Genomic DNA, 11,220 nt, shown 5'->3' on the forward strand with positions numbered 1-11,220 from the left:
GAATTCTTTTGGGGAAGTTCTTACGTTTGCCTATATACGACGTCGAGCACTATAAGGGAGATTTGTAGACTACTCTTGAGCCTTTTCTTGTTTGAAGAGTAGGCAACCGATGGTGGAAGTCGGCTTTTCAGTGTTTTCGCCTTTTCCATTTCGAGAATTTGGACCAAAGCTTCACTGACGTCTTTTACGTACGAAATGCGAACGAATGAATGCCACCTAGTCCAGGGTAGAATGTTTTTTGTTGTTGCTTTTTTTAGGGGAAGGCGGGGGGGGGGGGGGGGGGGTATGGTTTTTGACAATTCGCTGAATGAAAGAGTGGGAGTATCTGTTTCTGCGTAGGTCGCAGACGACTGTGTTCTTTTCGTTTCGCTTGGGGACGAACAGATTAATTCTGCTGTTTTCAATGAAAGGTTTTTGATTGATGTTTGATAAAGAGTGGGATGGTTGCAGTGCAATTGAAAATACCGTAGCGTGTGGTATGGCTTTCTATACACAGTCGACCATGAGTCCTTTTTGTGCCTTGTGAGAAAATCTTCGACGGAAGGCTGTCCTGCTGTCACTTTTTTTATTGCGCAAATATGCCCTTCGCCAGAACGGATCTAAATATATTGATGCAAGCCTCTGGCACCTAGAAATGCCAAATCTCTCGGTGGTGAGGGCAACATGTTCATGCTCTTGTATCGGGTGGCGAGGTAGGGTTATAGGCGTGGCTTCCAAGATGTAACTTGCGGGCCCGGGAAGTCCAGGACAAGTTCTTAGGAAATGATCAAGCGTAGCCTCCGTAGCGGGAGTTGGGCAGAAATGCCAGGTCAGGAGAAGAGTCTGCGAGGTCCAGGAGGATTTGACCGCAAGTTTCAGCGCCGCAACCACGTGGTTTGACTGGCGGGAAGATTGGATCCACTCGGTGAGATAAAAGCACGTGTGGAGCGGCGGAGAAATTCTTTTGCAGGTTCTACGGCGTTTCTTAGAGATCGACAGTAACAAGATGGCATAATCAGCAGACAGGGCGGAATGGTTACAGCTCCATAGGAACTTTTGTTCCTCATACATTGACGGCCTGCGGTCCGTGACCAGACGGTTAACTAAGCGAAACTTTAAAAAGGCAAGGTGCAACTAGTCCGCACTCAAACCTGACGAAGGAGGGGAGTAGGTTTTGAAGCGTCATATTCCTTCTTTTCCCATTTCGGTTAGTGTCAATTTCTGATGTAAATAAAAAATTACGAAGTAACTGACATTTAGCAGCTCTCTTTGTAAAATGTACTGTATCTAAACGGTGTCCCTGGAAGAAGGGTGTCTGTGAGATAAAGAGGCTTTGGAAAGAATATGAATACGCGTGATTATTTGTAATGTTCCAGGACACCTTACGCGGATTCGAAACCAATCTACACAACAAACTTAATAAGCATAGGTGGAATGACTTTGGTAGATGTGTAGAGGAAAGTAAAAATAAGATGAAATGTTTTCTTGGAATCGCGCGTGTCTCGCAAATCTCATCAACCGATTGAAAATGAGAAAATCTAAAGGTGTTGGAAAGGTTTGAGGCCATGCAATCAACGGTGGTGTGGCGAGTGTTGGCGGTTTGTGAACGCTTCATATCCAGAACAAGAGCAGAGCAGCATATAGTTTGCCTTGAATAATGCGGCAGCACAAAGAAAATGACATAATTTTGCGTTTCACACGGAGAAATTTGATGTGGCTTGAAGCAATTAACAAAATTTTGTAATCAGCTCTTCAGCACCCGATTATCATAATCCTTATGCTCGTCCCTGCACTGCTCGTACTTTTTTTTAATGAGGATCTACTTGAAAGCAGCAAGGAAGATTTGATATTACAAGCAACTTATTGGCTCCGCGTCTGCAATAGGTGCACAATTTTTCTCAGTGGAGAAAGTGTTAGAATACTAATGACAATGCAACCTATTCAATGCGGCCATTTATTTTAGACACGCGTTTAACATATCAGCCAAGGCACTCGTGTTTTCTTAACTTGTAGAAAATACTCTTGCCCAGTTATTTAACTCGCGCGGACTTTTATTTGAATTAAATGCAAAATTATTGATTTTAGCATTTGTTACGATTCCCCTTAACTAAAGAATAACATTCACTGCGCTGTTCAGCTGCTGTTTGAAAGGAATATGAACCGAATATCAGAGGACTGGACTATAGGTGATATAATAGCCAGTATAAGGACAGATTTTGATATCAGCAAAATAACACAGTCTATTCAATAACCAAGCCGAGGGAGCTTACATGGATAACTGTGAAATTTACACGAAGCCATTGAGGACAAGGAGCGCCAATATCCAAAAACATGACATCGGTTCAGAAATAGTTAAGCGCAATCGTTACGGGCGAAAGCACAATCACTGAGCATTGTTTTACTTAGTTTACTTATATTTCCCTCAGTTTTTATCTAACTAAAGCTAGTAAGAATAATTGTGTTTGCTAATAAGTATTTAGCACCATACAGTTTTCTGGCAGCTACATACTACTGTAATATCACCGTATATGCCCTTACTCTTAGCTAGGCTTATTAGGCTTGGCTAGGCCTAACAAGGTCTATTAGGGTTAGGGAGGCGCAGTTACGCTAATGTGCAGTCAGAGACGTTCAGACGTCATTTCATGACCTGGACTTGATTAAACTTAGTCACTATTAATGAGCTAATTAGTTTTCGCCCTAACCTTGGCGAAGTATTCATCATGGTCATGATAGCTATTATCCGTCACAGTAAGTAATAGTATAATCGTTAATATAGCAATAATAGGCGTAATTATTGACATCGAAACAGTCAATTAGGTTTGACGGATTCTCAAATTGGTGAACTCTGCCATTTTATGCTTAGGCACTAAAATTGGCTTACTGGCGAAGATAACCTGAAATCCAGGTATACTATACTCCTTTTATTTATTTAGGTTCTTATGCAATAACTGCACTTTCTTTCTCTAATAATACTAGTTTTAACTAGTAAAACCAGCGGCGCGAACGAGTGTTCCGTATCATTGCGCCCAGCCACAGGCGCAATTTTCTGTCGCGTGTGTAAAATGTTTTCTTAATTAATCACTTTACCGAAATGTGTCAGTCAGCTTCTATACATGACTTGTTTTCTTAGCAAAAACATTTTTCACTACACTTCATCGGTCCTTGCGGAAATGAAAAGCAAGTGTCCCTTAGGCACAGTCAAACATTGTAGTCGCGGACATCGCACTCCCGATTTTGATCGATTCGGTTGATTTTAGAGCAGAATCAAAGAAACGAGAGATTTGGTTTGGCTTGTGGGGTTTAACGTCCCAAAGCAACTCAGGCTATGAGAGACGCCGTAGTGGAGGACTCCGGAAATTTCGACCACCTGGGGTTCTTTAACGTGCACTGACATCGCACAGCACACGGGCACCTTGCTTTTCGCCTCCATCGAAAAGCGGCCGCCGAGGCCGGGATTCGATCCCGCGTCCTTGGGAACAGTAGTCGAGTGCCGTAACCACTGAGCCACCCCGGCGGGGCAAAAGAAACGAGAGAGTCCGCTCATGCGCACTGGTGCACCGCTTTTGCCCTATTCCCCCTTGCCAATAGAGTGACCTTGTTTTATAGGCGGCTATTTAGTGCTGCTCTGGCGGCGCACCGAAGTTTCATGGATCGCTGCCACGCGAGAAATGGAGCGCTGTCGTTGTTTGACCAAACGTGAGCTTGGGTTTCCCATCGAGAGATGAAGACGGTAAGTGACCGCGATACATGCACGTTTTCTCCTTTGGTTTTAATAACCAGAACTTGCATAGCAGCCGAGGTCGTCATTGTGGTAGAGAACACACTTCGTCGAGCAACAGATTGGGAGGTCGCACTGCTCTGTGGTGCATGTAGTACAACGACGGTGTGCTATAAGGTACGAATATTTGCAGCGTATGTAAAAACATGCATTGCAGTATCTTGCGATTGCGATGGAAATAATAGGGCTGTGCCGGAAATAGGGCGAGAAATGGATGTAGGAGCCTGCCAATGCAGTGAGTATGCTCTCAGTGGATCCCATCGTTTTTGAGAAGAGAGTAAAAGAATTCCCGCAGTTAGGCGTGCGAGGAGATGTTTTATATGACGCCGTAGATTACACCCTTGCATCAACTGGGTGGCACAATGGCTTAAGACATCACGGTGGACGTGCTGACTGCATCTAGCACAAGGCAGTTTAAACCCTAAACGAACGTTTTGGTAAAAAAAAAGAATCATAAACAGGCTCTGCTTTCTCTTTTTTTTACTTCATGTTACGCAATGTTTTCAGTCTCGACTATAAAAACGTAACGTTTACCCCAATCACCGCTAACAAAATATGCAAAAGTACAAGATTCTTTTGCCTAGGTTGCATTTACGCTTTCCCTTTTGCAACAAGGAATGTTCATCAATGCTTGCTTTGATTACATATGCCAGATAAATAGTACCCTGAAAACGCAAGTAATGTTGTATACGGTGCCTACATATACAAAGATTGCTTCTCGGCACAGGGCGAACTAAGCCTTCCCGGAAATGTCAAAGTGCTGCATAAAATCGACACACCGTATTCTTTCAGGCGGGATGAAGTATTTGCGAAATATGAGGATTTGTTCACATCCACTAAAGTGCCCTGAGCAGAGAATTGATGCCAACCTATGAAATGTGTATACGGGGTCTAGCTCTGTCAATAAGTCATTACCCTGACAACGCGGCCATTCCTTTCGCAAAAAAAAAAAAAAAAGCTTTTTGGGTTTTTCTTCTCCACACAAAAATAAAAAATCGTTAAGCACAGTCTCAAGTGTGAGTGCACGCATGTGTTTCTGCACACAGGAGTGTGCTCTTTCCTTCGATCTCACTTGAGCTCTCATCCCTATTATCTGGAGCAGTCCATCAAGTGCATGCCCCAACAAACCTCTCAAGGCCTCATTAGAGTGTGCCGCTGTCTTAATGAAGACCGAAGAGAGTTTCATGTCGAAATGCGCCTACCTTTTTGTCCCCGCTCAAGCACAACACAATCGCCTATGCCACCACGGCAAGCATTTCGCGCCCAAGAGAAAAGGTACTCATACATCGAGTGGCACTACACAGCGGATTCACAGAGAGCATGGCCCTGAGTACCAGATGCTCATCTAGCTTTGTCTAACAGGGGGATATGGCATGAGCCGAGAGTAAGGTCACTGCACTTGTCTTACCCTTTCCCTAGACTTGTTACTGAGCAGGTTCGTTAAAGATATGTGTAGCCTTTGCGAGTGTCTGCAGCATATGCATGTAAGGTGTACTTTTTCGCCTCCAGGTGCACTTCGATCAGAACGAAGTGTTGATATTTTTACAGCAGAACAATCACCTGTATATATGGCTCTTGTGACCGGGCGAGATTCTTTATTGTGGCTCAGGCATAATTCAGGAAAAAATAAATACTCTGCCACTAATTAAAAAAAGCGCCTTTCGTCTTTAAAGTTTAGATTTTGTTCTAATTTAGGTAGGCATTCCGTTTTGTGTTCTTGCAGGAATGAACTCCGTATTATTCTGATAAATTTTACCTGGGGAACTGATTAGCCTGTTTCTTTTCGCAGTTTTATTTCTCTCTTGAGAACAAAGAAAGTAAATTGGTTCTTCACGAAAGGAAAGGCCCGGTATCGGGCACACTTTTCCATAGAAAAGAAACTGATTGTTATAGCAAAGGAGAGGCGCGGTAACTGTCTCAGTTGTTTTCTGTGGACACCTCAATCGCACCGTAAGGGAAGGAAGGAAGGTGGGAGTGAAAGTGGAAAGAGAGAAAGAGGAGCCGTAGTGGAGGGCTAGGGAGTAATTTCGACCACCTGGGGACCTTTAGCTTTCCATTAGAGATTGATTTATAGGAAGGGAAAGGCACGGTAACTGTCTCACTTGTTTGCTGTGGACACCTCAACTGCACCGTAAGGGAAGGAAGGAAGGTGGGAGTGAAAGTGCAAAGAGAGAAAGAGGAGCCGTAGTGGAGGGCTACGGAGTAATTTCGACCATCTGGGGATCTTTAACGTGCGCTGACATCGCACAGCACACGGACGCCTCTTCGTTTCGCCTCCATCGCAACGCAGCCGCCGAGGTCGGGTTCGAACCCGGGTACTCCGGCACAGTAGTCGGGCGTCTTACCACTGCACCACCCCGGCGGGGCTAGCTTTCCATAGAAACCTGACCCGAGCAGTAAGGAAAAGGTGGAAAGTGGGAATGAAAGCAAAAAGAAAGAGGTGCTGTACTGAATGGCTACGGTGTAATTCCGAGTATCCACGGACCTTTATAACATCGCACAGCTCCCGTACACCTATCTCTTTCACCTCCATCGAAACGCAAGGTGCCGGCTTTAGGCTTCGACCCCGGGTACTACCGCTTAGTAGCCTTGCATCTAAACGAACGAGCCTTCCTCTTTTTGGAACAACGCAGACATTTACAAATCAAAAATATTTAAAGCGCCCAAATCTTGCAGCACATAATGCTCTTACACGGCATTCAAATCAATCTCCTTTTAGTTTCAAGGTCGAACACCAGCAATCTTCTCAAGAATAGTATGCATCTGAAAACGACTGATCAAAAAGAGCATTTAGGTATGATTTAGGCCCATTCTCCAAGCGATTAGGCAAACCTGATCATTACGCTACGGGCAAAGTGATTGTTCTCAAACAATATCGTGAAATAAAAGAATACGTTAGGGCACAGTTAAGTTTTCAGGCTTTTCTGCCCTGCTATAGATATTTACGGCCCACAGGCAAAACATCAGTAAATTAAAAATTGGCAGTTGTGGGGCTTAGCATTCAGAAAGGAAACTGGGCTTAGGGACGCAGTAGTGGGGAGCTGTGAAGGAATACTGCCCTGCTTGGGTTCTTAAACGTGTTGAAACATTTGCAGCACAGAAGAGACGTAGGCACAAGCGTAAGGAACAAACAAGGCAGGACGGGTGCTACACCATATTACCCATTCTATTTGTCCTTTCGCACAATTGGAAAAATATAAATGAATAAGGGGAGGTGCGCAGACAAGCAAAAGCTTTGCCGGGCTTAAATGCAGTTAAACAAAATTCTAGACGACACTTTGGACCACTAAATTCGATGAGGCGAAAGCCATTATATCACGGTGGATCGTAGCCTTCTATAACGACCCCTTGATGTCCATCTCTTCTTTTGCTCCCACCTTCCTCTATTCCTTTACGGCGTGGTACATGTGTCCGCGGAGAGTCGCGACAGATACTGGCTCTTTCCTATCCTGTAAATCAATTTCTCACGCCACTAATGCCTGTTGTACTAACGCCTCATAGACATCTGGGCCTGCTTCTGTTTGCTGTGTGGTGCGGCGTTCAAGGAACCGGCAAATGAAAGGCGCCGCACGAACGCCTGGAGCGGACACCCGGCTGGGTGAGCTTTATATGAATGATTGAATGAAACTTTGCATGTGTGTGTGAACAACTTTTATTTCCACCTAAATGGAGGCGCCCTACTCCCCGCCCCCGGCACGCAGGCCTAGGGGACGGGGGCCGGGCCCTCCGCGATTAGAGGCAGGCAAAGAGGTCTTGGTTCCTTGCAGCCTCTTCCGCCAGGCGGATGGCTCGCTTCTGAAGAGTTGGGTCCTCGCTCCGCAAAAGGGTTTCCCAGCCTTCTCTACTAAGTATTTTTGTCTTAGCCCCTGGGGAGCTAGCGCATTCCAAAATTACGTCGTTGAGGGTCCTTCTCTCCCCACATTGCTTGCATTTATCGTCCTGTCGCTCATCTTTCTGGACGGGATAGGCCCAGATTGGGTGGATGTAATTCCCTGCCTGTAGACGTCGCCATGCGATCGCCTCTTTATTGTTCAGACGCTTATCTGGTGGTGGCACCAGTTTTCTGCTTTGTCTATAATTTTTGACTATATTTCTGTGTAATTTAATAGACGTTAGTCCATGACCTGGCAGTCAGGCGGCTCCACGGTTACCCGGAAGTAGATATCTCGGGCTAACTCGTGTGCCGCCTCGTTACCAGGAACAGACGCGTGCGCTGGTGTCCATATTAAGCCGACTTTTCTATTCAGCTGTTTTCCCGTCAGGATTCTCACTGCTTCTGGCGCGATCCTGCCCTTTGCGTAATTGTAGATGGCTGTTTTGTTGTCACTAATTATGAATTTTGCTTCCGTTCCTACGCAAGCGAGCGCTATCGCACCTTCTTCAGCTGTTTCGGAGTTGCGGCTTCTGATAGTGGCTGCCGATACTGGGGCGCCTCGGCCGTCGACTACCGCCGCACCCGACTTCCCACTCGCCGCATCAACGTATGCAACTGCCTTGCTGTCCAGTGGCTCGAAGCGCTTTTTGAGTGCTTCTGCTCTCTTTTGCTTCCTTTCCTCGTTGTATATGGGGTGCATGTGTTGAGGAAGAGGAGAGATGGTTAGCTTACTCGGTATATATGTGGGACGCTCGACTTTTTGCATCCCTCTGTCTGTCTGCAGGCCTACCATATTTAAAATTTCTCTTCCTGTTGTCTGGATTATCCTTTCGAGTTTCGACACTCTGACTGCTTCTGCTATTTCTTCAAACGTATTGTGTACACCAAGAGCGAGCAGCATCTCTGTGGATGTTCTCATTGGTAGGCCCAGGGCCTTCTTTATGCATCGTCTAATGAGTGTTTCTAATTTTCTTTTTTCCTCTGCTCTAAGGTTTAAATACGGCGTAGAGTAGCCTATGCGGCTTATTACATATGCCTGCATAGGTCTGATCAAGCTCCTTTCTTTTAAGCCTCGGCCCTTTAATGTTATTCTCCAGAATATGCCTAGGATTTGTGTGGCGTGGCCTTCCAGTTTCTTTAGTATTCCATCGTTGTATCCATTCTCTTGAATGAATAGCCCTAGGATTCGTATTGGATCAACCTTTGGTACGGAAATTCCTTCCACTTTGATACTGAATTCTCCGATTTGATTGCACCTCAATGATTTTGGGTTGTAGACTAGTAGTTCTGATTTCTGCGGTGAGCACGAAAGCCCCCTATTAGCCGCGTAGTCCACTACTGTGTCTGCCGCTGCCTGCAGACGTCTCTCTATGCTCGCATCACTCCCCTGGTTTATCTGGAGATTGATGTCATCCGCGTACATGCTGAATTTGAGCCCCTAAATGTGTCTCAGTGCTTTTGGGAGACCCCTCATCGCCCCGTTGAAGAGGAATGGGGAGAGAACCGATCCCTGCGGTGTGCCCCTGCTTCCTAGCTGCAATATGGGAGACTCACTGTCTTGGAATTTAATGCAGGCTGTTCTGTCTGTTAAGAAGTCTCTTATGTAGTTATATGTTCTGGAACCCACTCCGATCTCCTGGAGACCGCTGAGAATCGCCTCATACCTGACGTTGTCGAAGGCTTTCGTTAAGTCCAGTCCCAAGATTACTTTGGTGTCCCTAGATCGTGAGTCTATTATGTCGTGTTTTAGTCGGAGCATCACGTCCTGCGTGCTCAAGCCTGGTCGGAAGCCAACCATCTCATGCGGCCACAGGTTGTTTTGCTCCATGAAACGCGTCAGTCTCATTTGTATCACGTGCTTCATTAATTTTCCTACGCACGAGGTTAAGGAAATGGGTCTTAGGTTTTCTAATTTTGGGGGTTTGCCCGGTTTTGGTATTAGGATTATGTTTGCCGTTTTCCGTTGCGGGGGTAGCTCTTCTTTGGTGGAACCTTGCATGAATCGCCTGCTGACGTCATGACGTGTCGTCACGGTACATAGCGCGCCCCATGTCGAACACAACCAGCATCTCATCGAACTCATCAAAGTTCACCGGCGTTCTATAATTTGTTTACAGAAAAGGTAAGGCGCAGTATCTGTCACTCGCGGAATCCCGCTATCATCCTGATGGTAAACAAAGGGATTATGAAGAGCGTTTCACGTTCCGAGGATTGGCGCCAAATGGGACCCCACCCTCAGTCTCTAAGCTTGCCGTGCGAGTCTAGTGGAAAACACTGTATATGGTGCTCTAGAATGACAGGCTATCACTCTGTAGAGATCCCAGACCTGCTCGTATTTATTTTTGAGAGGATGTAGTGATTTATTGCTAATCAAAAAGCAGCTGCAGAACCTCCCGAATGACTCTTGTGGGTCGATAGAGCCTTTGTTGTCGCTGCAGTTTTAAAGCGATGAGGCCAGTCTAACACTTGCTGATCATGACATTCATTCATGTACATCGTCTTGTGTGTCTTTTTTCATGTTTTAGTCGGAGTTGCCTTTCGTGTATGGCGTGTACCAAAGCCAGGCAATAAAGAAAAAAAAATAATCGCGGGCGTGGCGCAATTGGCAAAGCGCTCGGCTGGAGATCCAAGGGATGGAGGTTCGGTTCCCGGTGGAGACAGTTTATATAATTATGAACTCTCGCTCTCGAAAGCATCACACCTTTGCTGACAACCTTCTGTCGACAACGATGAGGTATTAAAGGCTTTTACTTTAATAAATAAAAGGGAGCAAAAGCTAAAGAATAAAACAAAACCGTTTACAGATCTTTAACGTGCACTGACATCGCACAGCACGCGGGTGCCTTTTAGTTTCGATCACAGTGTAAGAAAATTTTTTTCGATGGAGCGGAAACGAAAAAAAAAACTGATTGATTTAGAGGAAGAGAAAGGCGCGGTAACTGTCTCACTTGTTTTCTGTGGACACCTCAACCGCACCGTAAGGGATGGGAGGAAGGTGGGAGTGAAAGTGGAAGGAGAGAAAGAAGAGCCTGGAGTTGCACAAAAAGTACAAATGAAAGACTTAATGTGCTGATGTTTTCACAACGTAACATGCTCCCATTGAGGTGAACTAATACGAAGTCATTGTACGGTGTACACAAAACAAATCTAACACTGCCATATCACAGTGTTTTCAAAACTAAATGTGTAGGAGTGAAGCTTGCTGCTCTCTAAAGAAAAACAAGTTAGGTAAAAAGCAATACTTCCAAAAGAGGCTCTGAGGAGACGACGATTATGGGTAATCTGTCCTCTCTCTGCTCACGTAGTGCAAAACTTGGCCAATAGCTGAGGTGGGTGGGTTTGGAGAGCGGATAATTTCTGGCGATTATTTTTTCATCCTCTTTGCCATCAGTGCCCGGGCTGCATGGTTCGCTTCTCAGTCGTGCAGCATAATATTTACTTCTATCCCTAACGCTGTGAAAGTTGTAGGCGGTAAATGTCCCTGCAGTAAGCGATCTTTCGAAAAAGGCTCACTTCAGGTCCAGTCTCGGGCGGCTATAGAATGCTTTATTTACAATCCACGGTACCTTCGGAATGAGCGTAAAGTGGA

General features: G+C 45.5%; 1 pseudogene; it reads right to left on the reverse strand.

Annotated features, from left to right (window-relative positions):
* Positions 1–7,489: 7,489 nt before the first annotated feature.
* Positions 7,490–8,550, reverse strand: LOC146199430 (uncharacterized; annotated as a pseudogene).
* Between the last annotated feature and the right edge of the window lie 2,670 nt (positions 8,551–11,220).

The sequence above is a fragment of the Amblyomma maculatum genome, chromosome 2 (genome assembly GCF_055883805.1).
Source record: "Amblyomma maculatum isolate TAMU_Amacu chromosome 2, ASM5588380v1, whole genome shotgun sequence".
NCBI lineage: Eukaryota > Metazoa > Arthropoda > Arachnida > Ixodida > Ixodidae > Amblyomma > Amblyomma maculatum.